Consider the following 23,595-nt stretch of genomic DNA (forward strand, 5'->3'; position numbering starts at 1 on the left):
TTGAAAGTCTTCTTCGCAATGCCAGATGGTATGGGCTTCCTAGCTTTGTGATCACAGGGAAGGCCTCAATGAAATGCAAGGCAGTTTCTGGATCCTTGTGATTGCACATTGTTCAACTGCCCTATGCCAGTAACCTCTTATTGAGGGTTGACCTGAGGTTGATCTCTGCTGCTATTGCACCATCACTTAAGGTAAGCCAACTTGAATTTGAAATTACCTATGTGTTGCCTGGAAATGGTTTGCTTATTCAATTGACATGAATAATATCCTTTTATGACCTTCACCTCATTTTCTCCAGCTTCTTGTGACTGTAAGGTGTAAAATATATCTTTTCCTTGATCCGGATCAATGCCCAATTTTACCGGGTTTGATTGCGCTGCATTCCCAACTAAACTTAACAGTTATGGTTATTCGCATGTCTTGCCCCATGTTTTGACGTCTTGTGTAGGGCCTTGTAGGGAGATTACCTTATATGCATATGTTGTAATGGCTGGAGGCTATGCTATAGTGCATGAATAACCTACAGTTTAACAGTCCCACTAGAGATCATACAGACTAATAATTTCGTGATCTCGACAAGCATGGGCTGATTCATGGATCTCTATGGCAATGAGTGTCTCAACCTTATGAATATAGGAGGTATCTGCAAATCATGGAATAGACTAATAAATTAGTCCTATTGGAGATCAATATAGACTAATAATAGTCATGATCTTCATGAGCATGGGCTGATTTATTGATCTCTAGGGCAACGATAGTTTCAACTGTATGAATATAGGAGGAGGTATCTGCAGAGCATGGAAGCTAGTACCTGGGAAAAAACATTTAGCTGTTATTCGGCTGTAGTTTGTATAGAATTCGAAGGCTTGCATTTTCAGTTTCCATTGGGAGCACCACCAGAAATGAGTTCAAATTAATCATGTTGTGCGTCTCGAGATTGAAGATGCGTACCTGTTTCTTTGAGTTGGTTTTACACGTAACAAGATTCAGAAAGTTCCTGCTTTAAAGAATTATGCTGGATGCCATCCCTTTTTGGCTGATATGTTGCCATCAGCTTCAATTACTGTGTAAAACATAGTCAAGGGAAAGTTTTCATCTATTTGATTATAGTGCTTTTCTCTTATGGAAAAATTGCGTAGCATGATCAGTCAGTTAAAGGGGGAAATTGTTCATGTATTAGGTCAAAGACAGAAGGAATGGATTATATAAAAAATGAGAAGTCCGGGCCTGACCTAGAGCCTGTAAAAGCTGTTCAATTTACCAAGGGCTTGGAACAGGAGTTCAACTTGTTTGAATTCAAAAGCGGGAACTGTTGCTGAGTGCGAGCGGATTCAAGCACGATGGAGCGGGCCAATGAGGAAGTCTCGGAAACAGGGCAGCTGTCAAAGCTCGTGGAAGTAGAAACAATAACGGAGACACGGGAGTAGTTGAATGATTGGAGGTTCGCGTCGAGAAGTTTAGTAACCGTTGAACGGGATTCAAGGTCTATAAACAGAAGGAATGCAGAAGGAGCACGGACACTCAAGCTATGTCAAAACTGTCAAATTTTCGTCTCGAGTCTTTTTCCTTTGTGTTTGTAGCAATGTCTTTCAGTTTCACTTTTAGTTTTAGTTTTCGAATCGATCTTATATTGCACGTACTTGCATTATGAATATGGTAATTAACACTAGACTCGTCATCATTTATAGTGAAAAGTTAATACGAGTGAGTGAGCATGCTCATCTTAGACTTCTTGACTTTACCTTCCCTTTATAAGCTACTTTTAACTTTTCCCATATTCTTCAGCGTCAATAGCACAACAAAGCAAGTTCACAGCTTTAGCGTTGAATTGGACTTGTTCAGTATCATTTGCATTCCACTCAGTCACTCAATCAACCATCGTCTTATGGTGGTTGGAGGTGTCGAAGAATTAGGAGAAAATCTCGGGATATGAAATTATTTTGTTTTCATTTATTTTATTTGCTTTTATTTCTGAACCCTCAGAATTAGGAAGTAGATCACTAGAATTAGAAAATAGGAAATTAGTTACTATATCTGCTCTTATTTTCTTTCTATCTTTTAGCTGTCTTAGGCCCTATTTATACGTTCTGTTCTCTGAAAGTCTAATAAGCAATAAAAAACAAAAGAAACCATTTTTGCTCATTGAAATCTGCATAGTATCAGAGCTAAGGTTTTGAAGTCAGCTCCTATTATGGTGAAAATGGCGAAGACTGGAGCTAGTAAGAACATTGCTTTAGGTGTCAGTGCCAGAGTACAATCCAACTAATCACTTTGCACAATCGAGCAGTGGTGGAGAGCAATTCTCCCAGAATTCCAACATGCTATTAATAGTTCACCGATTGAATGGAGTGCGCCCAATCCGTGAAACTAGCAATTGATGGCAAAGGGAAGCTAAACTACTCGATAGGCGAGGTGAAGGAACCAACAAAAAGTAATCCGTATTGGAAGACTAGGATATCCGAGAACTCCTCAGTAATTGGCCCGTTGATTAATTTTATGGAGCCAGCAATTGGAAAACCGCATCTATTCCTTCCGACCGCTAAAGATGTGTGGGACATTGAGAGAAAAACATATTATGATTTGGAAAATTCTTCCCAGATCTGTGAACTGAAGACAAAGCTATGAAAATCAAAGCAAGCAGATTGTGAGGTCATTGTTTACTACAATGAAATAGTGACTTTGTGACATGAATTAGATCAATACTAGGGAAAATGTCAATTAAGGACCCAAAGTGGGTCTTTTTTTTCAAAAAACGATCCCAAGTAGATAATGTTTCAATTAAGGACCCAAAGTGCCCAAACTAGTCTCAAATAAGGACCCAGCTCGCCGGCCGGCGACCGTGAGACATTTTCGGCGCCGGAATAGGGGCAATTTTGTCCTTTTCTTTCTTTTTTTTCTTTTTCCTTTTTTTTTCTCTCTTCCCTCTTGTGGCCATCGTCGGTGACGTCGTCGGCCTCAGGCGAGGGCCGCCTTCGCCGGAGTCGGGCAATGGCCGCCCTCGCCTGGGCGGGCGAGGGTGGCCCTCGCCGGATCTAGCGAGGAACGCCCTCGCCAGCCCAGGCGAGGGCGACCCTCGCCAGCCCAGGCGAGGGCGACCCTCGCCCGACGCCGGCAAGGCCGAGGCAACCCTTGTCGCAATCCTCGGCCGACGCCGACAAGGCCGAGGTTGGCCCTCACCGCAACCCTTGCCAGCCCAGGCAAGGGTTGCCTTCGCCGGATCTGGCGAGGGCGACCCTCGCCCGACGCCAGCGAGGGCAACCCTCGCTTGGGCTGGCGAGGCCAAGGGCGGCCCTCGTCGGATCTGGGCTTGCGAGAGCCACCCTCACTTGGGGTAGCGAGGGTTGCAGCGAGGGCCGCCCTCGGCCTCGCCCACGTCGGGCCGCCCTCAGCCTCGCCCACGTCGGGCCGCCCTCGGCCTCGCCGGATCTGGCGAGGGCAAGGGCAGCTCTCGCCCACCCAGGCGAGGGGGGCCGTCGCCCGACGCCGGCGAGGGCGGCCCTCGCTTGAGGCCGACGGACGTCGCCGGTGATGGCCACAAGAGGGAAGAGAGAAAAGAAAAAAGGAAAAAGAAAGAAAAAGACAAAATTGCCCCTATTCCGGCGCCGGAAATGTCTCACGGTCGCCGGCTGGCAAACATTTGGCCGGCTGGCGAGCTAGGTCCTTATTTGAGACTAGTTTGGGTCCTTAATTGAAACATTGTCCACTTGGGGTCCTTTTTTTAAAAAAGAGACCCACTTTGGGTCATTAATTGACATTTTCCCTCAATACTATGATAATACATGGGAAAGTTTGGCAAATTGCAAGAGTCAAATGAAGAGAGAAGAGAATGATAAGAGTATACATGTTTCTAGCAAGCCTTAATTGAAGCTTGGATGAGGTGAGAGGCAGAATCCCTGGTCAAAAACCTCAACCATCCATCCGCGAGGTTTTCTCCGAAGTTAGAAGGGAGGAATCTTGGAGGCGAATCATGCTACGTGATCTGGAAACAAGTGCCAACTCTATATCCAAAAATTCTGCACTTGTATCTCGCGGGCCTGATTCCGAGGAAGACAGGATGAAGAAACCATGATGTAAACATTGCAATAAGCCATAGCATACCAAAGAGACTTGCTGGAAAATTCATGGGAAACTGCATAATTGGGAAAAAGAAGATTGGAAGAGAAGGAGTAGTAGTGATGGTCATGCATTTTAAGCAATAAATGAGGAAAGAGAAAATCAAGTCATATTCGGTTTCATTCGCAAAGAAACAGTTAGAACACCTATACATATTCCTACAACCTCCACAACCTTCTCTAAATCCATCTTATTCTTTAGCCAAGAAAGGTAATTGTCTTTCTACTGCTTTCCTCATAGAAAATTCACACCAAATTACTCCATGGATTCTTGATTTTGGAGCAACCAATCATATGACAGGTTGTTCAAAACTCTATTTTACCTATAGTCCATGTATAAGAAATAAATAAATCAAAATTACATATGGTTTTTTTCGGCTATAGCTGGAACATGATCCATCAAGCTTTCACCTGCCCTCACATTTCATAATGTTCTTCATGTGCTATTGATACCTAAATTTTAGCCAACCATTTAGAAATTAATTACCTTTAAAATTAGGAATTAATAATTTAACCCCTAAACAAAAATACTAAAGTTAAATTACATAGCATATAGTTTAGAATTGTATAGTTTAATTGCATGATGCATTGGATTGACGAGGAATGATATTGAGTTCTAATTGAGCAAGTTTGACCCGCGACAAGAGGCCAAAACTCGGCCTAGCAAGGGGAAGGAGTAGTGACCGAAATTCATAAGGCGAAAAAGGCCTTAGTTGGCCTAATTTTAGCTTAATTTAGCCCATTGAAGTTTAATTATAAGTTAGCCTTAGGTTATTCGAGCCCATCACATTGGAAAATACTTAATTTAAGCCCGCGATAGTGAGATTGTTGAAATAGTGATCCAATTTCTAGAAGTTTCTAGTATGCGCAAAATCTTTGGAGAATAGATATTTAGATGAATAGTCTAAAAAGTTGTGAGAAATATCTAAGATATTTCTAGAAGAGTTTCTAGAAAATATCTATGATATTTCTAAAAGACTAATGTGATAAGTGTAGAAAACTCTAGAAAAATATCTACATAACACGCTTTAGATTTTTCCTTAATGGCAGTGGAAGAGGGCTATGATATTTCTAAAAGACTAATATGATATGTGTAGAAAACTCTTGAAAAATATCTACGTAACATGCTTTAGATTTTTACTTAATGGCGGTGGAAGAGGGCTATAAATAGCCAACCCGTCTCCACTTGAAGGATATGCCCATCAGAAGAAAAAACTAAGTCCCTTGTATAAGCCTTCATAATACAATACTCCTTTTGTCTTCTTTGCTCCCTACTTGTCTTCCACTATCAAAGTTCTGTTCTATTGTTGCTCCAAGTCCACGTACCAACACTTGCACTCACTAAATCACTCACTCACTTACAAAACAAATCATGCTTCCGCAAACACTAACATTGGTATCAGAGCCACGTTTTTGGCTGGTATTGGGCGTTTGTCCGAACCACCCGTTCCTAAAACTACCCATTCAACCATCCAACAACTAAACTATGGCCAACTCTACATCATCCTCATTTTCCATTCCTATTTTCGATGGGAATAACTGCGACTATTGGAGCATTAAAATGACTACTTTCTTGATGGCCCAAGATTTATGAGACATCGTAGAAAAGGGTTATGAGGCTCCACAAGAAGGTGCAAGCGTTCCAAAAGATCAACTACAAAAGCATGCAAGGACACTATGTGTTATTCAGCAAGCACTCTCGGAAACAGTATTTTCGAGGATAATTGGAGCGAAGACGGCAAAGAAGGCATGGGAAACACAACGAGAAGAATTCCAAGGATCAAAAAAGGTATGCACTATTCAGCTTCAAACTCTAAGAAGAGAATTTGAGAATTCTAAAATGAAAGTAAATGAGACCATTCAAGAATACTGTGGAAAATTAAAAGAACTAGTTAATCAAATGAGAGCCTATGGAGATGAAATCGCTGATCAAAGGGTCGTAGAAAAAATACTAGTCACTTACTAGAAAGTACAATCCTATTGTGACAACTATAGAAGCAACTAAAGATTTAACGACCCTGTCAATAAGTGAATTAATTGGCTCTCTAGAAGCACATGAGAAAAGACTAATGGCACAAGATGAAGATTCAGTTGAAAGTGCCTTTCAATCTAAAATGAATATACGGTCTCATCAATCTAAAAATGGTGGAAGGAGCTCATGGAAAAGTAAAAGAGGAGAAACTATCCAAAAGGAAAAATAGCCACCTTGTGGTATTTGCAAGAATACTTATCATATGGAGAAAGATTGCTGGCTTAGAAATAAACCACAATGCCGCTTTTGTAAAAGATATGGCCACGTAGAAAAATATTGTCGCTCGAAAATAAATAATCGAGCCAACTATGTTGAAGAAAAAGAAAGTGAAGACAACACATTCTACGCAGGCCAAGCAGCAAATAATAAAAAAAATTGATGATACATATACGTGGTACATTGATAGTGGGTGTAGCAATGATATGACGGGGGACGAATCTATATTCACCGATATTGATACATTGGTGAAATCCCAAGTGAAATTGGGTAATGGCACATTGGTCAAAGTGAAAGGAAAAGGCACTATCGCTGTTGAAACAAATAAAGGCCCAAAATATATTCATAATGTATATCTTGTCCCCAGTCTTGCTCAAAATCTATTGAGCGTGGGCCAAATGATACAAAGTGGTTATTCTCTATACTTTAGAGAGGATCCCTGCATTATCTATGATAAATATAAAAATATCATTGCCTCTGTTAAAATGGAGAATAGGAATTTTCCTATTCGATGGAAATATATCAGAGATATAGCCATGAAAGCTCAACTTGATGATTCATGGCTTTGGCATCGAAGATTTGGCCACTTCAACTTCGCTAGGTTAAAAGTTCTCCATCAGAAAAATATGATAAGAGAATGTCCAGCTATTTCAGAAATTTCAGATGTTTGCGAAGACTGTATGCTTGGAAAACAACAAAGACAGTCCTTCCCATCTAGAGGTGCATGGAGAGCTAGAAGCCATTGGAGCTAGTGCATACAGATGTGTGTGATCCAATGAGGACCCTCACACTTAGTCAGAATAAATATTTCATCCTGTTTATCGATGACTACACAAGAATGACGTGGGTCTACTTTCTTCGAGAAAGATTGGAGGTCTTCTCTATTTTCAGAAAATTCAAGAACCACATCGAAAATCAAAGTGGCCGCAGAATTAAAGTCCTAAGGAGCGACAGAGGCACGGAATACAATTCAAAGGAGTTCAATAAATTTGTGAAGACGAAAGAGTCCATCATCAACTAACTGTTGGTACGCCTCGGAGAAAAATGGAGTAGCATAAAGGAAGAATAGAACCATCATGGAGATGGCAAGGTCTATGCTAAAGGAGAAATGCCTTCCCAACATGTTTTGGGCAGAAGCAGTCTATACGGCGGTATATATCTTAAACATATATCCAACTAAAGCAGTCCAAAATAAAACTCCGGTTGAAGCATGGAGCGGACGGAAGCCTTCAGCGCAGCATCTCAAGATGTTTGGCTGCATATGTTACGTCCACATTCTTGCTCAAAAGACGAGCAAGCTCAATGAGAAGATGGAAAATGGAATCTTCCTCGACTAAAGCGACCAATCAAAAGGCTATTGGCTCTACAACCTAAGAACTAAGATGCTCATGATCAGTCGAGACGTCGAGTTTGACAAGAATGTCACCCAGAACTGGGAGGACAAAAAAATTAAGAAGAAGTATGTCACCTTGCCAAACGTACAACCTGCTCGAGAGGATTCAACATCACAAGAAGAAGGTGAAGTGCCAGATTCAATCACTCAAGACGTAACACCATCATCCTCTCCTGGCGCAACGCAAGAAGAATCTACTTCAGAATCTCCTATTTTAAGGGTAAGATCTCTTAGAAAAGTTTATAAAGCATGCAACTTTGAACATTTAGAACCAGAGAACTATGAAGAGGCTGCCAAAGAAGAAGTTTGGATTAAGGCCATGGAGGAAGAAATCAAGATGATAGAGAAGAATGAAACATGGGAGCTCGTCCATCGCCCTGACGATAAAGAAATCATTGGCATCAAGTGGGTTTACAAGACAAAGCTCAATACAGATGGATCAATTCAGAAGCATAAGGCAAGGCTCGTGGCGAAAGGATACTTGCAACAACCAGGTATTGACTATACTGAAACTCATGTTGCTCACCTTGATACTACTCGGGCACTCATAACCCTAGCAACACAAAAGAAATGGAAGATTCATCAACTAGATGTAAAGTCAGCATTCCTAAATGGATATCTTCAAGAAGAAATCCATGTAGAACAACCACAAGGCTTTATCGTCAAAGGCCAAGAAGAAAAAGTCCTCAAGCTCAAGAAGGCCCTCTATGGGTTAAATTAAGCACCACGAGCGTGGCATAGCAGAATAGACGAATACTTTACCAAGCAAGGATTCAGGAGGAGCATGAGCGAGCCAACACTCTACATCAAGACCCAAGGTAAGTCCGACACTCTCATAATCTCTCTATATGTGGATGATCTTATATATACAGGTAGACATGGCCACGGTTCAGGAACCGGTGGTTCCGGTTCCTGGCCATGTATGAACCGGAACCGGAACCGCCATGGGCGGTTCCGGTCCGGTTCTGGTTCCGGGCCGGTTCCGGTTCCTGCCGGTTCCGGTTCATAATTTAAAATTTTAAAAAAATTTTATGAAATAAAAAAAATAATGAAATTATGAAATAATGAATTATTCAATATAAATTGTAATCAAATTTGGGGACAAAAAGAGAGAATGAGGAGGCTTGAACTTAATAAATTATCATTAAGCGCCTTACAATTCGTTACAATGATCTATAAAAAAAAAGGAGCACAATATATATACCCCAAAATGACCCAAAAACCTAAGCCTATCCGAACCCCCGCATTCCGTGCGCAGGGGTCACATGTCGTCGAATTATACTTCGATTTCCCTAAGCTCACGTGGGCGTGCCCGGTATGAGAAACAAGAGTCCCCGAAATATTTGCCAACTCCAACAGTTCTTTTATCCTCAGTCGTCGCTACCCGTTCCGGTTCCGGTAGCGGTACCGGTACCGGTGCTATCTCTGTCGTTAAAGAATTCGGATTCATTATTCCGATCTATCTCTTGTTATCGGTATTGAGCCTTCGTCCAATCATCGACATAAGCTTGCATCTCCACTGATTCTGGAGCTAATCTTGAACGATGTTCGTCCAAAATATTACCTCCGACACTGAATGCTTGTTCGGCCGCAACTGTGGAACAAGGGGTTGCAAAAATTTGTTTTGCAATAAGAGAATTGATTGGGTATTGGCTTGCATGCCTCTTCCACCAATCCAAAATTAAAAAACCTGTACTACCTTCGGATTCAGTAAACTCAAAGGAAATGATTAGATAAATCTCTAATTCAGAAATATTTCCTATTACTCCCTTTTATTTTTTTTTTGTCTATTTAATAAAAGTTGGTACCCTCTACTAATTTGACCTGTACTCTCATTTAATATCTCGGTAGATTGAGAAGATCCAATATCACCTAAATTATATTTAGTATAAAATTCATTATATAATTCTATTACTATGTTTTTAACCTCACTTAGTATGGTTGTAACATTTACCGTATCATAATGTAAACATTGATAATACATATGCAAATAATCACTTAAACCATCTAATTTGCAACGCGGATCAAAAACACAAGCAACTAAATAAATAATGGGAATTTCGCTATAATAATGTAGCCACTTCATTTTCATTGTTACTATAGTATGTTGTAATTCAATATCATTTTCATATTCGTCAAAAATTCCGACAATATTAATACACTCTACTAAAAATAAATACGTAGTAGGATAATAAACACCGGACAAATTATATGTTGCATCATTAAAAACCTTTAAAATATCTAAATTTTTTTTTGCAAATACCCCACTCTTGTGGGTATAAATTAATCTGAGGTATATTATTAGAAATGAATGCACATAATAAATATTTATATTCATAAGATTCACTAAGCAAGTGGAAAGTAGAATTCCAACGACTTGGAACATCTCTTGGAAATCTTTTTGGCCTTTTGGCATTTTCTCTACAAAATTTACCCCATTCTTTCATTTTTTGGGGATGTTTTCATAAAAATTGAATCGCCGTTTTTATTGGTTCAAGAAAAATATCAAGGGTTTTCAAACCATCTTGTACACATAAATTTAAAACATGACAAGCACATCTAACGTGAAAAAATTTTCCGCCAAAAGCGGGTTTACAAATATTTTCTAAATCGGCAATTGAAGCAGTATTTGCCGCGGCATTATCAAAACCAATTGAAAAAATTTTGTTAAGCAAATACTATTCTTCTAAAATTTGCCTAATCATTCTATAAATATTATTTGTCGTATGCTTACCATCGAAAACTCTAAATGCAATAACTATTTTTTGAATACTCCGATCGTCATCTATCCAATGACATGTTATGCCCATGTAAGAATGCATTTGCCAATGATCACTCCAAATATCACTACCTATATGCACGCATCCATTAAATTGCATAAAAAAATTTTGTAAATCCTTTTTTCCATTTTTGTAAAGATCTTTAATTATTTGTTTAAGTGAATTTCTAGGAACACGTTTTGCTTGTGGAGCACATGCTTTTTGTACAAATTGATTAAAACCAAAATCTTTCTCCAAAATTAAATGATAAATGCTCAACGGAAATAAATTTACCTAATTCTTCCTTATAAGTTTTTTCATTAAAATGAAATAAAGGGGAAGTGTTAGGATTGACGTACCCGGAAATTTGTTGTTGCCTGATATCGATTCCCGCTTGGGTTGGATGTTTGCTCCTAAGATGTCGTTTGAATGTTCCATATCCTTGTCCACCTATATATTTATATATTTTCCCACAATGTTTACAAATTATATCATACCTTTTTTCACCAATATCAAACATTTCCATTTTCGTGAAGTGATCCCAAATGTCATATGTAAGTTCCCGCTCCGCTTCCTTTGTTGTAGATATTTCGGCAGGAGGATGAAGACTTTCTTGCGTCGGGACGCGCTCCACATCGGGAAAAATGTTGATTTCATCATCTTCAAAATCTGCATAATCACGAGGATCAAAAGAATGATGGGATTCTGTCATGATATTCTTACCTATACCAGTTGGCACTCGACTTCCACTTGCCATTTTTCGAGTGGATTGAGAGAATTGAGCGGATTGATTGGGAGAATTAAGAGAGAATTGCGCGGATTGAGAAAATTGAAAGAATTTAAGAGAATTTGAGAGAATTTAGAGTATTGAGAAAATTTGAGAGAAGAGAATTTGAGAGAATTTGAGAGAATTGAGAGTATTTGAGAGTATTGAGAGAATATGAGAGAATTTTAGAGAATTTATAGGATAAAAAAAAAAACCTAGATAACCGTTGCAAAATTGCAACGGTTATCTTTTTAATTTTTTTAAATTTTAAATTTTATTTTTTACTTTTGCCCGTTGCCAAGGCAGCCTGCAAAGGCTGCTTTGGCAACGGGCCGCAGACAGGGCCTGCAGACGTGCGAGGCCCGGCTGCGAGGTTTTTTTAAATTTTTTAAATTTTTTTTAATTTTTTTTTTGGAACCGGAACTGGGCCCGTAGGCCACGGGCCAGTTCCGGTTCCGAACTGCGGGCCCGGTCAACGGGCCGGGCCCGGGTTTGACCGGGTCGGTTCCGAGCCGAAACCGGCCCGTGGCCATGACTATATACAGGGAACAATGAAAAGATGATTCAAGAATTCAAAGAAGAAATGATGAAGTCATTCGAGATGACAAACTTGGGCTTTATGTGCTACTTCCTCGGCATCGAGATCAACCAAAATGAAGGAGTTTTTATCTCACAGAAGAAATATGCCGAGAACCTCCTTAAGAAATTCAAGATGAATAACTGCAAAACAGTTTCGACACCGCTCGTGACAAATGAGAAACTATTAAAGGAAGATGGAGCAGAAAAAGCCGACGCCTCCCTCTACAGAAGTCTGATTGGCAGTCTATTATATCTCACTGCTACACGACTGGACATCATGTATGCAACAAGTCTACTATCATGATTCATGCAAAGTCCGAGTCAAATTCACTTTGGAGCTGCCAAGAGAATTTTAAGATACTTACGAGGAACGATAGATTATGGCATTTGGTACCGGCCAAGTTCAACTGCTAAGCTCATTAGCTACACCGACAGTTACTAGGCAGAATCAGCTGACGATAGGAGGAGCACCACTGACTATGCATTCACACTGGGCTCCGGAATATTCTCTTGGGCATCTAAAAAACAAGACTCAATGGCACAATCTACTGCAGAAGCTGAATACATCGCGGCCGCTACGACTACTAGTCAAGCAATATGGCTTCGAAGAATTCTAGAAGACATTGGAGAAGCACAGACGGAATCAACTCCGATATTTTGTGACAACAAGTCCGCGATCGCCATATCAAAAAATCCCGTCTTCCATGGAAGAACCCAACACATAGACATCAAATATCACTTCATCCGTGAAGTGCAAAATAATGGAGAGATCGAGCTCAAATATTGTAAGACCGAAGATCAAGTCGCGGACATATTCACTAAAGCACTACCACTGGTCAAGTTCGAAATGTTAAGAAACATGCTTGGAGTTCCACGAAATTGGATTAAGGAGGAGTGTTGAAATAGTGATCCAATTTCTAGAAGTTTCTAGCATGCTCAAGATCTTTGGAGAATAGATATTTATATGAATAGTCTAGAAATTTGTGAGAAATATCTAAGATATTTCTAGAAGAGTTTCGAGAAAATATCTATGATATTTCTAAAAGACTAATGTGATATATGTAGAAAATTCTAGAAAAATATCTATGTAACATGCTTTAGATTTTTCCTTAATGGCGGTGGAAGAGGGTTATAAATAGCCAACCCCTTTCCACTTGAAGGATATGCCCGTCAGAAGAAAAAACTAAGTCCCTTGTACAAGCCTTCATAATACAATACTCCTTTTGTCTTCTTTGCTCCCTACTTGTCTTCCACTATCAAAAGTTCTGTTCTATTGTTGCTCCAAGTCCACGTACCAACACTTGCACTCACTAAATCACTCACTCACTTACAAAACAAATCACGCTTCCGCAAACACTAATAGAGATAAACCTAGGTTAACACTATATATAGATGGTTATGCCTCTTGGTTCGAGTTCAGCAATCATAATTCAGAAGAGACACGAGCAACACACGCAAGAAAGAGAGAAAAGGAGTCTCTCAGCCAAACCTTGGCAGAGACCCTCTACGGCAGTTCCCCCTTGGTTAGCCTCTTGTGGCTGTGCTTCACCGCAATGCCAACCACTAATCCCATGACGACACTGAGCCCGGTGTGGCTTTTCCTTGCCGTCGTGCCCTGCTTCGCCAAGCCTGACATCGTCCTGCTCCTACTGCCGAGCCGACTCGGCTGCTGCTGCCCTCTAACATGACGAGCTCCAACCCCGCGCTGCTCGCTGACTTGCCATCCCCCGACGATGATCGCATTTGCCGCTTCCTGTTTGAGCGACGTCGCTGCTGTTGTTGTCTCGGATCGTCGAGCCACTTCTTGGCCGTGACGCGCTACCCTGGACGATCAACGAGCCTCCCCAGTGCTGCTGTGCTGCTCACCAACCTGCTGCAACCCCGATCGAGCTGCTGCCACGTCAAGCCACGTGCGACGTTGCTGCCTCGCAGAAGACCCCAGTGGCGACCCTTAAAGGAGACGACGAGTCCGTTTCTCCTGTTGATCCCGTGCCCCGACGGTTAGCCACGAAGCCTTGCAGATGAACCTCGTTGTTGTTGCACTTACACGACCGAGAGCTCACTGCTTAACACTGCTATCAACTCAGCCTCGTGTTTCCGATTGCAACCGTGGTCACTACATCCCTCCATTGCCGCTACATGTGTCGTTGTTTTGTAGGTTGATCGGAATCCGCCCCCGCGAGCATCCTCTTCGTGAAACCCACCGTGAGCCGTCGCTGAGCCACCCTCCTCGCCGCCATGAGCACCATCGCTGGCCGATCCCATGATCCGCAATTTCGACCCAGTGTCGAGTTCAAACTTGGAAATTATCCCTAAATTAGGTAAGAATCTTATCTGGTATTGATTTAAATATTTTACTGCCTAATGTGCTAGGCTTAATAATTCATTAGCCGAACCCCTAGGTGATGCACCTCGAGGTGAGGTCGTGACATGTGCTAAAGCTATCTTGTAACTTGTTGTCCCATTAGTAAAATAACCTCTTATCAAAAGTGTCAAGCTAATTTTTTCTCATCTCATCCTGAGTTTCAGGACTTGACCTCGAGGAGGACAATTGGCACTGCTAAAGAAAGTAGAGGATTCTATTTCTTTGAAGATGGAACAAGTTCAAGTAGACAAGTTCAAGGTAGCTATTTCGAATGTGTTATCGTTCATAAGGATGATGATATTAAGTTATGGCATTATAGGATAGGTCATTCGAATTTTCAATATTTAAAGTTCTCATTCCCATAGATGTTTTTTTTTTATTTTAATAAAGGTCCATCTTCATTTTAGTATGAATTTTGTGAATTAGCTAAACATCATCGAACCAATTTTCCCTCACAAACCTACAAGCTGTCGAAACCATTCTCCATAATTCCTAGTGATATTTGGGGCCCATCTAGAATCTCTACACTCTTAGAAAAGAAACGGTTTGTTACATTTATTAATGGTCATATGAGGGTGAGTTGGGCATACTTGTTGCAAGAGAAATTTGAGATGGAGACTGTTTTCAAAAAAATTTACATCATGATATAAACACAATTCCAAGCGCAAATCCAAATTTTTAGGAGTGACAATGGGAAAGAATATTTCAATAAAATTTTGTGATAGTAATTCTTGGAAAAGAGAATTGTGCATAAAAATTCTTGCCCTTACACCCCTTAACAAAATGGGGTGGCAGAGAGGAAGAATAAACACCTTTTAGAAGTAACTATACCTTTACTCTTCATAACCAGTGGGTGAGAATGCTTATCTTAGACTTCTTGACTTTATCGGTTCCTTTATAAGGCCTAATTTCTTAAAAAAAAACCCTTCAATTTTAGGTCTAATCCTAATTCTTCCTTGAACTTTTTTTTGTCTAGAAAAAAATCCCAAACTTTAGGTCTAGTCCAAATTTGCCCCAAAGTTTTCTCTATCTAAAAATAAACCTCCAACTTTACGTCCAATCCCAAATCTATTTTGAACTTTTTTTTTGTCAAGAGATAAATCACCAATTTTTACTTTAGTCCCAAATCTGCCCCCATTAGCTCTCTTTCCAAAAATCGCCCTCAGTCATCCCTTATTTTCATATTCTAGATCGGTTTCATTTTGGAGATAATTTCTCATGTCACCTCACTGATGTGGATTTGTTTTCAACACAGAAATGCCGCGTCAAGTTAGGACTGGACCATGTAGAATTGAAAATAGATTGACAATTGGTGATTGTTTTTAGACAACAAAATCCGGGACTTATTGGAGACTTAACCTAAAGTTTGAGATTTTTTCTAAAATATAAAAAAGTTCGGGACAGAGTTGGGACTAGACCCAATATTAAGGGTTTTTAGGGAATTAGGCCCCCTTTATACGTTACTTCTAACTTCTCAATATTCATCAGCGTCAAAAAGCACAACAAAGCAAGTTCACAGCTTTATCATTGAATTGGACTTGGTCAGCATCATTTGCATTCCACTCAATTTCACTTTTTTGGTACCATTTCTCCATCTACGTTCTCAGTGGGCACATGGGTCCCATTTGTAATAACACGCCACAAATCATAGAATCCTGCGATTTAATAAGGGGTTCTCATCCTCGCTTTCCAATGATTATAATTCACACCCTAAAACAAAGGGGGTCTAACAATCGATTGTCTTTTGCCCACGGCGGTACCAACAACATTCTAAGCCATGATCCAATCAATCACAAGCGAAACACCCACGAAATTTTCAAGCACTAGCTCTAACATTAATTATTTGATGCCTAGATAATCCAATAAATAAATCAAATTATTCAACAATTAAGAACAAAGAATGAGTAACCAATTTATAGATGACTTGGTATGCGTACAATCAAAGAGTTAAAAGAGATAGAGAAAGGTTAAGCTGATTTCTAGTGTTTCGGCTCCCATCTACTCTACTTCCCGAATCCACTTGGGGGGGTTTCCCCAAAATCCACTAATCAGATCTAAGTACAAAGGTAGGTTATTCCAGACCCAACTCTCCAGAATACAATCTCGATCTCAAGTCTCAAATAGGGGGAGTAAAAGGAACCGCCTGGATTGGACCGGACTGGCCGATTCTGGATGGTTCTTGGTGTCACTGGTACGGTTCCCGGTTCCATAGAATTGGAACCGGCTAATTTCGGTCTAGTTCCTGGTTTCAAGGGTGGAATCGCCCACGCAGACTGATTATTTTTTTAGTTACTTACAACTCTGTAAAATATTAAAAAGTAAAAACTAGACCTAACCTAATCGCTCGACTCTTTCACGCTTACTCTTCACAGATCTTCACGCCTCTCACAGATCCTCTTGCTCGGCCCTCTCTCCTGAGTCGCTCATGTCCCTCTCGCTCAATGCCTGCCTATCGCGTCACTCTCGCTCTGGTTTTGGTCGATCAATCGCATCTCATCTCATGGAGGTAAATATCCAATGCTTTGTTTTTTTCTTCCATTCTAGTGAAGATGGTTTTGGGGGACTCAGGGTTTTGCGTCTGTATTGATGGTAGAGTAGTTGATGATGTGTTTCAGAGCACTGATTTGCTTGAGCATTGGAGCTGGTATTCAATTCACTCTCGGCTTCTCTGTGGTGAACAATGAGAATTGCGGCTTTTGTGATTTTCTCAAGTGGTTGGTCCGGTGGGTTTTGGATGGTTTCTTTGTTTTATGATTTTTCAGGCGGCTACATAACAAAGCTCTCTTTGATTTTATTTAACAAAGTTCTCGTATTACTTCCCAAAATGAGGCTGTTAAGAATGCAATTAACTTATGAAGAGAATTATGGCTGATCAAGAATGACCATGTTGTTGCCACCGGTTCTATTTACCCACCCGGGAATTGAATTGGACCAGTCAGTCTAGTCCGATTCCTAATTCTTGGGTGGGAACCGGTCTGGCCAATCTAATTCCTATCGCGCCGCGCTTTTTGGGCACGCTAAGGAGATACTTCCATTTGTCATGAATGGAGAAACTATCCCCGAATGAGCTACTAGGTCCGATACGAATATTTCGCTCAAATGTCCCACAGACATCCCATCACTAGACAAACGGGGGCCTTTCCCAGACTATATCTCACATGACAGCGGGTTGTGATTTTTTTATCTTTCTATTTGATCTATGTTTTCGATTTGGAGTGGCCACTAGTCATTATTGGTAGGTTGACTAGAAACCTAATCGGAGTACAAGAGAAATACCACAATTCTGCAAATCAGAGATTCTGAATATGGGACTTGGTTAAGCTAATAATCCCGAATCGAGATCCTTAATGCCCTTTCGGTACCTAAAACGATATGATGTGTCTAACGTGTCACATGAGTTTCCGAGGTTTATGCACTAATTCTAACCATTCTAATAGTGGGAACTCAATCAATCAATATAAGCAGCACAATCAATTGCAATCAAACAAAACAATCCTAATTTGGGTCTTTAAAATGAAAATCAATTCAAAACACCCAAATCCTAGTAAAGCCCTAAAGGCTTATTCATTCAATGATATGTATTGTTTTAGGGTTTAGGTTTTTTAGGGGCAAAAACCCCTAACCTAAGGATTTTCTAAAAATGCCGTATAGGCACCTCTAAAAATTCTAATTTCACTTGCAAAGGTTGGCCACAATGTTTTTGGGTCATTTTATGAATTTTGTGAATTTTTTATTTTTTTTTGAAAATCTATTTTCCCAAGAGCTATTTTTTTTACTTTTTTTTTTGTATTTCTGGAATTTCCAAAATTTTAATATTTTTATGGTTTTTCTAGAATTTTCAAATTTTTATCAATTTTCTGAAATTTTTATGATTTTTTTAATTTTTTTAGGATTTTTTTGAATTTTCTATTTTTTTATAAATTTTCTGAACTTTTCTAATTTTTTTATGAATTTTCTCAATTTTTTTATTTTTTTATATTTTTCTAGAATTTTTCTAATTTTTTTTTATGAATTTTATGAATTTTCTATTTTTTTATGTTTTTCTAGAATTTTCATATGATTTTTGGGTTTTTCTTATTTTCTAAATTTTTCCTAATTTTTTATTTTTTAAATTTTGCCGCCGATGAGATCGAACCGGGTTGAGCCAGTTTAGACCGGTTTGGCCAAGCCGAACCGGTCGCCATCGATGTTGGTCGCCTTTCCCGGCGAGCACGGTGCCAAAACGACACCGTTTTGCCCCTTTGCTCGCTGCTGCATTGCGCTGAATAGGTGGTGGGCACGATTCTGTGTTTGGGTTCTTAAGACCGCCGGTTTGAGCTCGCCATTGATGAGCCTCTGGTGACCTTTTTACCGTTTCGATTAGTTCAATATATAGTTCATATCACCTCCTATTAGCCTCAGCTTACTAATTGGCCGCCGGACCAATACCGGCCGGCGAAAAACCGATCTGAATATCCTAAACCATCATTGACCTAAACAAATTGATTATTTGCTCAGGTCAACCTATAGAACGTCCTAGCCGTCTAAACCGATTCAAATAACCATCAGAGCATGAAATAAGATCATAAATGTCTAACTTGGATGGCCTAAGACCATAGAAACGCTCCAGTGAGGTAAGGGCTGCTCCGACGATGGGGTTCAATGGACGACCGACTCGGTTTAGGGAGGTTTTTCGATCGAAAATGTAATCAAACGATGAAAAACTTGAGATCAGAATCAGCTTTTGAACATCCAGAAACTCAAAATCAAAAAGAAATTCGCATGATAAAGCATAATGAAGCCTAAACATATATTTTGGATTTTCGCTAGACCGTGTGTAGGATTGAACTTTACCTTCTTTTACGAAGCACAAATTGGAAATTCTGATCTTGATGAAGGCTTTAGGATGATTCTTCGAGACTTATTCTTCAGGGGGACGACTGCTGTTTCCTCAGGAAAGCTCGAGATTCTCCGACCAAGACTTGTTTTCAGGGGTTCACGATCAATCTTGTACTGATTGTCTGAGGAGGAGGTCCTCCTTGAACGATCGATTCACCAGCACCGTTCTGTCCGTCGGCACCGGACACTCGATCAATGGACCTCAACTCCCTACTCTCTCTGATTCCTCTCTCTTTCTCTCCCTAACTCTCTCTCTTCTCTCTAGAATTCTCTCGAGCAGTTCGTCTGCGTTTGATAATGTTCCTTCTCCTTTTTGTAGCTCGTTTTCCCGCCCAAAGTTGGTTATCACCGACCTCTGAATCGATTGTAACGAATCTCCGACGCTGTTGACACCTAAATTTCGGCGCATCATTTAGTGGTTAATTGCATAGAAAATTAGGGATTAAATTTTAACCCCTAAACAAAAATATTAAAATTGCATAGCATATAGTTTAGGTTCATATAGATTAATTGCATTCCGCATCGGATTGGCGGTGGCAAGCGAGCTTAGAATTCGTCATGTAAATTGAGCTCGGACATCGAACGAGACTCGGCTCACTCGAAAGGCAAGGGCCGAAAATTACAAGTCAGAAGGGCTTGGTTGTCTTAATTTGAGCTTAAATTAGCCCATTATGCTTAATTAAATAAAAGCTCACATTAATTCAGCCCACTTGAAATTAAATGATAATTAAAGCCTAAGCTCAAGCCTAAGCCCATTAGGACTAGAAAACCCGGCTAATTGACCTAGGTTTACATTATAAATATATCGTTATGTGTCATAATTAAAGGGGGTCTCAGAACTTTCGGAGAACAGAAATTCGGAGAAGTCGGAGCTACGTAATTGAAACACAAAGCCACGAGAGAGAAGGAGAGAGGAGCTGCACCTCCCCTTGGCAGCCACGATCGAAGGAAGAAAAGACAAAAGAGAGGGGGGGCTCTCTTTTTCTTGGTCTGGAGATACAACAAAGTTTTTTTTCGGTCGTCCACAGAAGTTCCAATCACTTTGGCGTGCTGTGGCTCTTCATCAATGGCGATGCGGCATTCGTGAAAGAGCCTCGACACCCGATAGCCTGCTGTTTTCGGTGTTAGCTAGCCCACGCGATCAGCACCAGCGAACCTTTGTTGCCGAACCTGCAAAGCCGACGATCAAACGAGCTAGTCCCTGCACTACGATATCTCTAGTGTTCCTCGGAGATCACTTATTACTCTACGATTGGTTTCTTTGATACTTGCTGGTCTTCTGGTCGTTGTTGCTTATTCCCTGAGCATTATTTTCTCTGGAAGTTTTGTTGAAGTTGCGGCCAATTAGTCAGTCTATCATTGACGATTCCCCTCACCAACGTAGGTCGATATCTCTTTGCTGTTGTCGGTCCCTAGGTGTCGATCATTACCGCGGCTGACCATACCGCGAATCCACCGCCGGCCGCCGTTCGAGTTTGTCCATCACCGGTTCAAATTTGGAAACAAATCTGCAAATCAGGTAATTATCTTATCCCGATTTAATTTGAATATTTTGTTGCCTAATTTGTGCTGATTGATATCTAATTTTGCATATTTGAATAATAGGCATATTTCAATTAGGATTTATTTCCTCTTTTTTTTTAAATCTTAGATATCTATTACTTATCAAATTTGGATAGAATCTAAAATTTTCAAAATCCTTTGAATATATCCAAGATATTTGAGATATCTAAATTTTTTCAAGATTTGATCGATTAGGAAAATTTCCTAATCCGCAACCGCACACGTGAAAATAAATCTATCTATCAGGCTTTAGATAGAGTTATTTCCATAGCGGGTATTTCGAATTTTAGGATCGATCTGTCAGGCTTCAGATCGAAACTTAATTCGAAAGATTTAGCGGTTATATTTTTTTACTTGATTTTAATTTCGAATTTTGATTAAAAAAAATGCCAAAAAGATTACTCTAGAATAGGTTAATTTCTTTAGTTTAAAATTGCATGTTTAGATAATTGGCATTTTTAATTCCGAATTTCATTAAAGAAAAAATACAAAAAAAAATAATATGCCCGTCATTAGAAATAAATCACGTCGTCGCATGACATATAGTTTGCATGTTAGGTTGCATTAATCACATGTCAATTTTTGCACGTCATTACATATAGGTTAGCTTTCATTTAAATAAATAAAAAATCAAAAAAGAAAATTTCTGCACCTTTGAACTCTAAGTCAGGATTTATCAAAATTGTCCAATTGAGTATTTCTCTTGAAATTGGTACCGAAAGGACATTAGGGAATCTAGCGTAACCAAGTCCCCGAATTTATAATTTCTGATTCGCAGAAATAAAATAGTACTCCCGCTATTTTATTTAGGTTTCTAATCAACCTATCTTAAATGATTAGTGGCGACTCCCATTGAAAATATTTGCATGCTCACAATTGGACCTAAGTTGCGATTTGGTAGAGTTTGGGAGAACTCGAGCTAGGTTAGTTAATTTAATTGATCTAGTAATCCATTAGCCTAAGATCGAAAACCCGATTTTTTTTTTTAGGTCGCGACAGACACCAGCTGGAATCGGAGTTTAACACGTGCTATTTTGATCGGATTGAATCAGTGAAGTGGCGGGGCCGGAGATATTTTTCTGGATTTTATCACGTTCTGGGCGAGTCAGGTAAGGAAGGAGACCGACTTGGGTCGGGTCGGGTTGACTTGGCTGACTCGGCAGACCCGGGTTAGTCTAAAATCGCAAATTAAGCCTGATTTTGACCTAATTTTTTCATATTAAACCTCAAAATTGAATTCCTTGGCACATTTTGCATCAAAATATGAGATTTGCCCTAAATTATGTCACAATTAAACCAAAAATTCTCAAATTTTAAAATCCGGATCACTAGGGTTTTATTCAATCCAGTACCTAAATAACCTGATTGAGAAAAAATGATGCCAAAATTGGATTACCCATGACTGATTAACCCTAGAAATTATGGTCTCAAGGTTCGACAATTTCAAATTGATCATAATCCCTAATTTGGGCTAAAAATTCCTAATTTTCAATTGAATTTTGGGACTTTTCGATTTATTTGGTAATTGTTCAATTGGACTGACTATTATGTAATTCAAGGTTCCAGAATCGTTTGTCGTGAAGACACTATAGCCTACAAATGACTAGAAATGACTGAATTGAATTTTTGATTCAATTTGGGCTTGTTTTTATCCAATTTTGGGAAAAGCACATTCCAAATTAAAATTTTATAAAATTGATGCTGTATTAATGAAATTGGATTTAAAATAAGACTAATGACTATTTTTATGGAATTTTTGGACTCCATTTGCTATTTTTCTTGATTTTCTCTATTATTTTGACTAAAAGAAATTAAGAAAAAATTCAGGAAAATTTGAAAAAATTTATTTTTGGTTTAGAAATAGGTTCCTAAGCTTGGTCAAGGTTCTTAATCCTAATTTTGTAATTTTTAAAAAAATTTAAAAAATGAGCTAAAAATTAGGTATTAGCAGTTTTCAGTTTTTGGGTGGGAACCGATCACCCCTAGCCTCAAAGGCTTTTCATTTCACATTCACTTGTGATTCACAATAGTAAATATGAGTATGAGAGATTTCTCACACCTAGATATGTAATACAATGCTTAATTTAAACCCCTAAAGACCCTAGAGGAAGTCCACTTCGCAACCTGAACGAGCAACAATTGATTTATAATCATAATCACGGCCAAAACATCTCTAGAATCGTAACAGAGGAAGAGGTCGAAGTTGCAGCCAAGGAGGAGGAGGAACAACATCGGAACTGAAAAGTTGTCAGAGAAGATCGATGCGTGGCGACGGAATCAGAGACCAAAGTGATTAGTGGTGGACCAGTCGGAGGAAGAGGCGCAGCGGTGGAGGATCAGTACTGGACATGAGAAGAGAAATCCAAATAGAGTTTGTTCTTAATCTTTTGTGTTTTTTTTCATGATTTCTTATTTGTTATTTATTTATTTTCTCTAATTATCATTTTATTTGTTCTTTTATTGTTTCTCTTTACAAAAAAATAAATACTTGACTTGCGACAAGAATTAGGTGTCGACATACTTCCCATTAGTCAGGTGTAAAATGAAATCTCTCATCTTATAAAGAATATAAAATGCGATTTCATGCGAAAGAAGGGACAATTTGATCTTGAAAGAATAAAAAAAATTAATTAAGAAATAACATCCCCTTAATTAACTTTTTTTTTTTGGTCGGTAACGTCCCCTTAACTAAGATAAAAGAGCAGAATTCTTTTTTTAATAAGATAATTGACCTAAAATCACATTATGCTCATTGCACATCTCCAAAAGCTGCACCTAACACAACATGGGATGTCGCACGAGGTTTACATATATTTTCATAATAAGACACGAATTCGGAGCGTTTAATATTAGACACCATATTTCGACCAAAAAAAAACATACTAGACACCCATACGTGTTCTCATTGGTCCAACCCCATCTTTTTACCAAT

The 23,595-nt window shown here is 39.4% G+C and overlaps 1 protein-coding gene and 1 long non-coding RNA gene across 2 annotated transcripts in view; one reads left to right on the top strand and one right to left on the bottom strand.

Annotated features, from left to right (window-relative positions):
* LOC130137943 (AAA-ATPase At5g57480-like) overlaps window positions 1-23,595 on the bottom strand; it is a 60,185-nt gene that overhangs the window by 34,816 nt on the left and 1,774 nt on the right. The gene's annotated exons all lie outside the window — the stretch shown is intronic.
* LOC115666857 (uncharacterized) lies at window positions 7-1,732 on the top strand. Its single transcript, XR_008816388.1, has 2 exons — window positions 7-191; window positions 1,181-1,732. It is a non-coding gene; the product is annotated as an uncharacterized LOC115666857 (long non-coding RNA).

The sequence above is a fragment of the Syzygium oleosum genome, unplaced genomic scaffold (assembly GCF_021117445.2).
Source record: "Syzygium oleosum isolate NSW1041296 unplaced genomic scaffold, Sole_v2.1 Sole_v2.04, whole genome shotgun sequence".
Classification (NCBI taxonomy): domain Eukaryota; kingdom Viridiplantae; phylum Streptophyta; class Magnoliopsida; order Myrtales; family Myrtaceae; genus Syzygium; species Syzygium oleosum.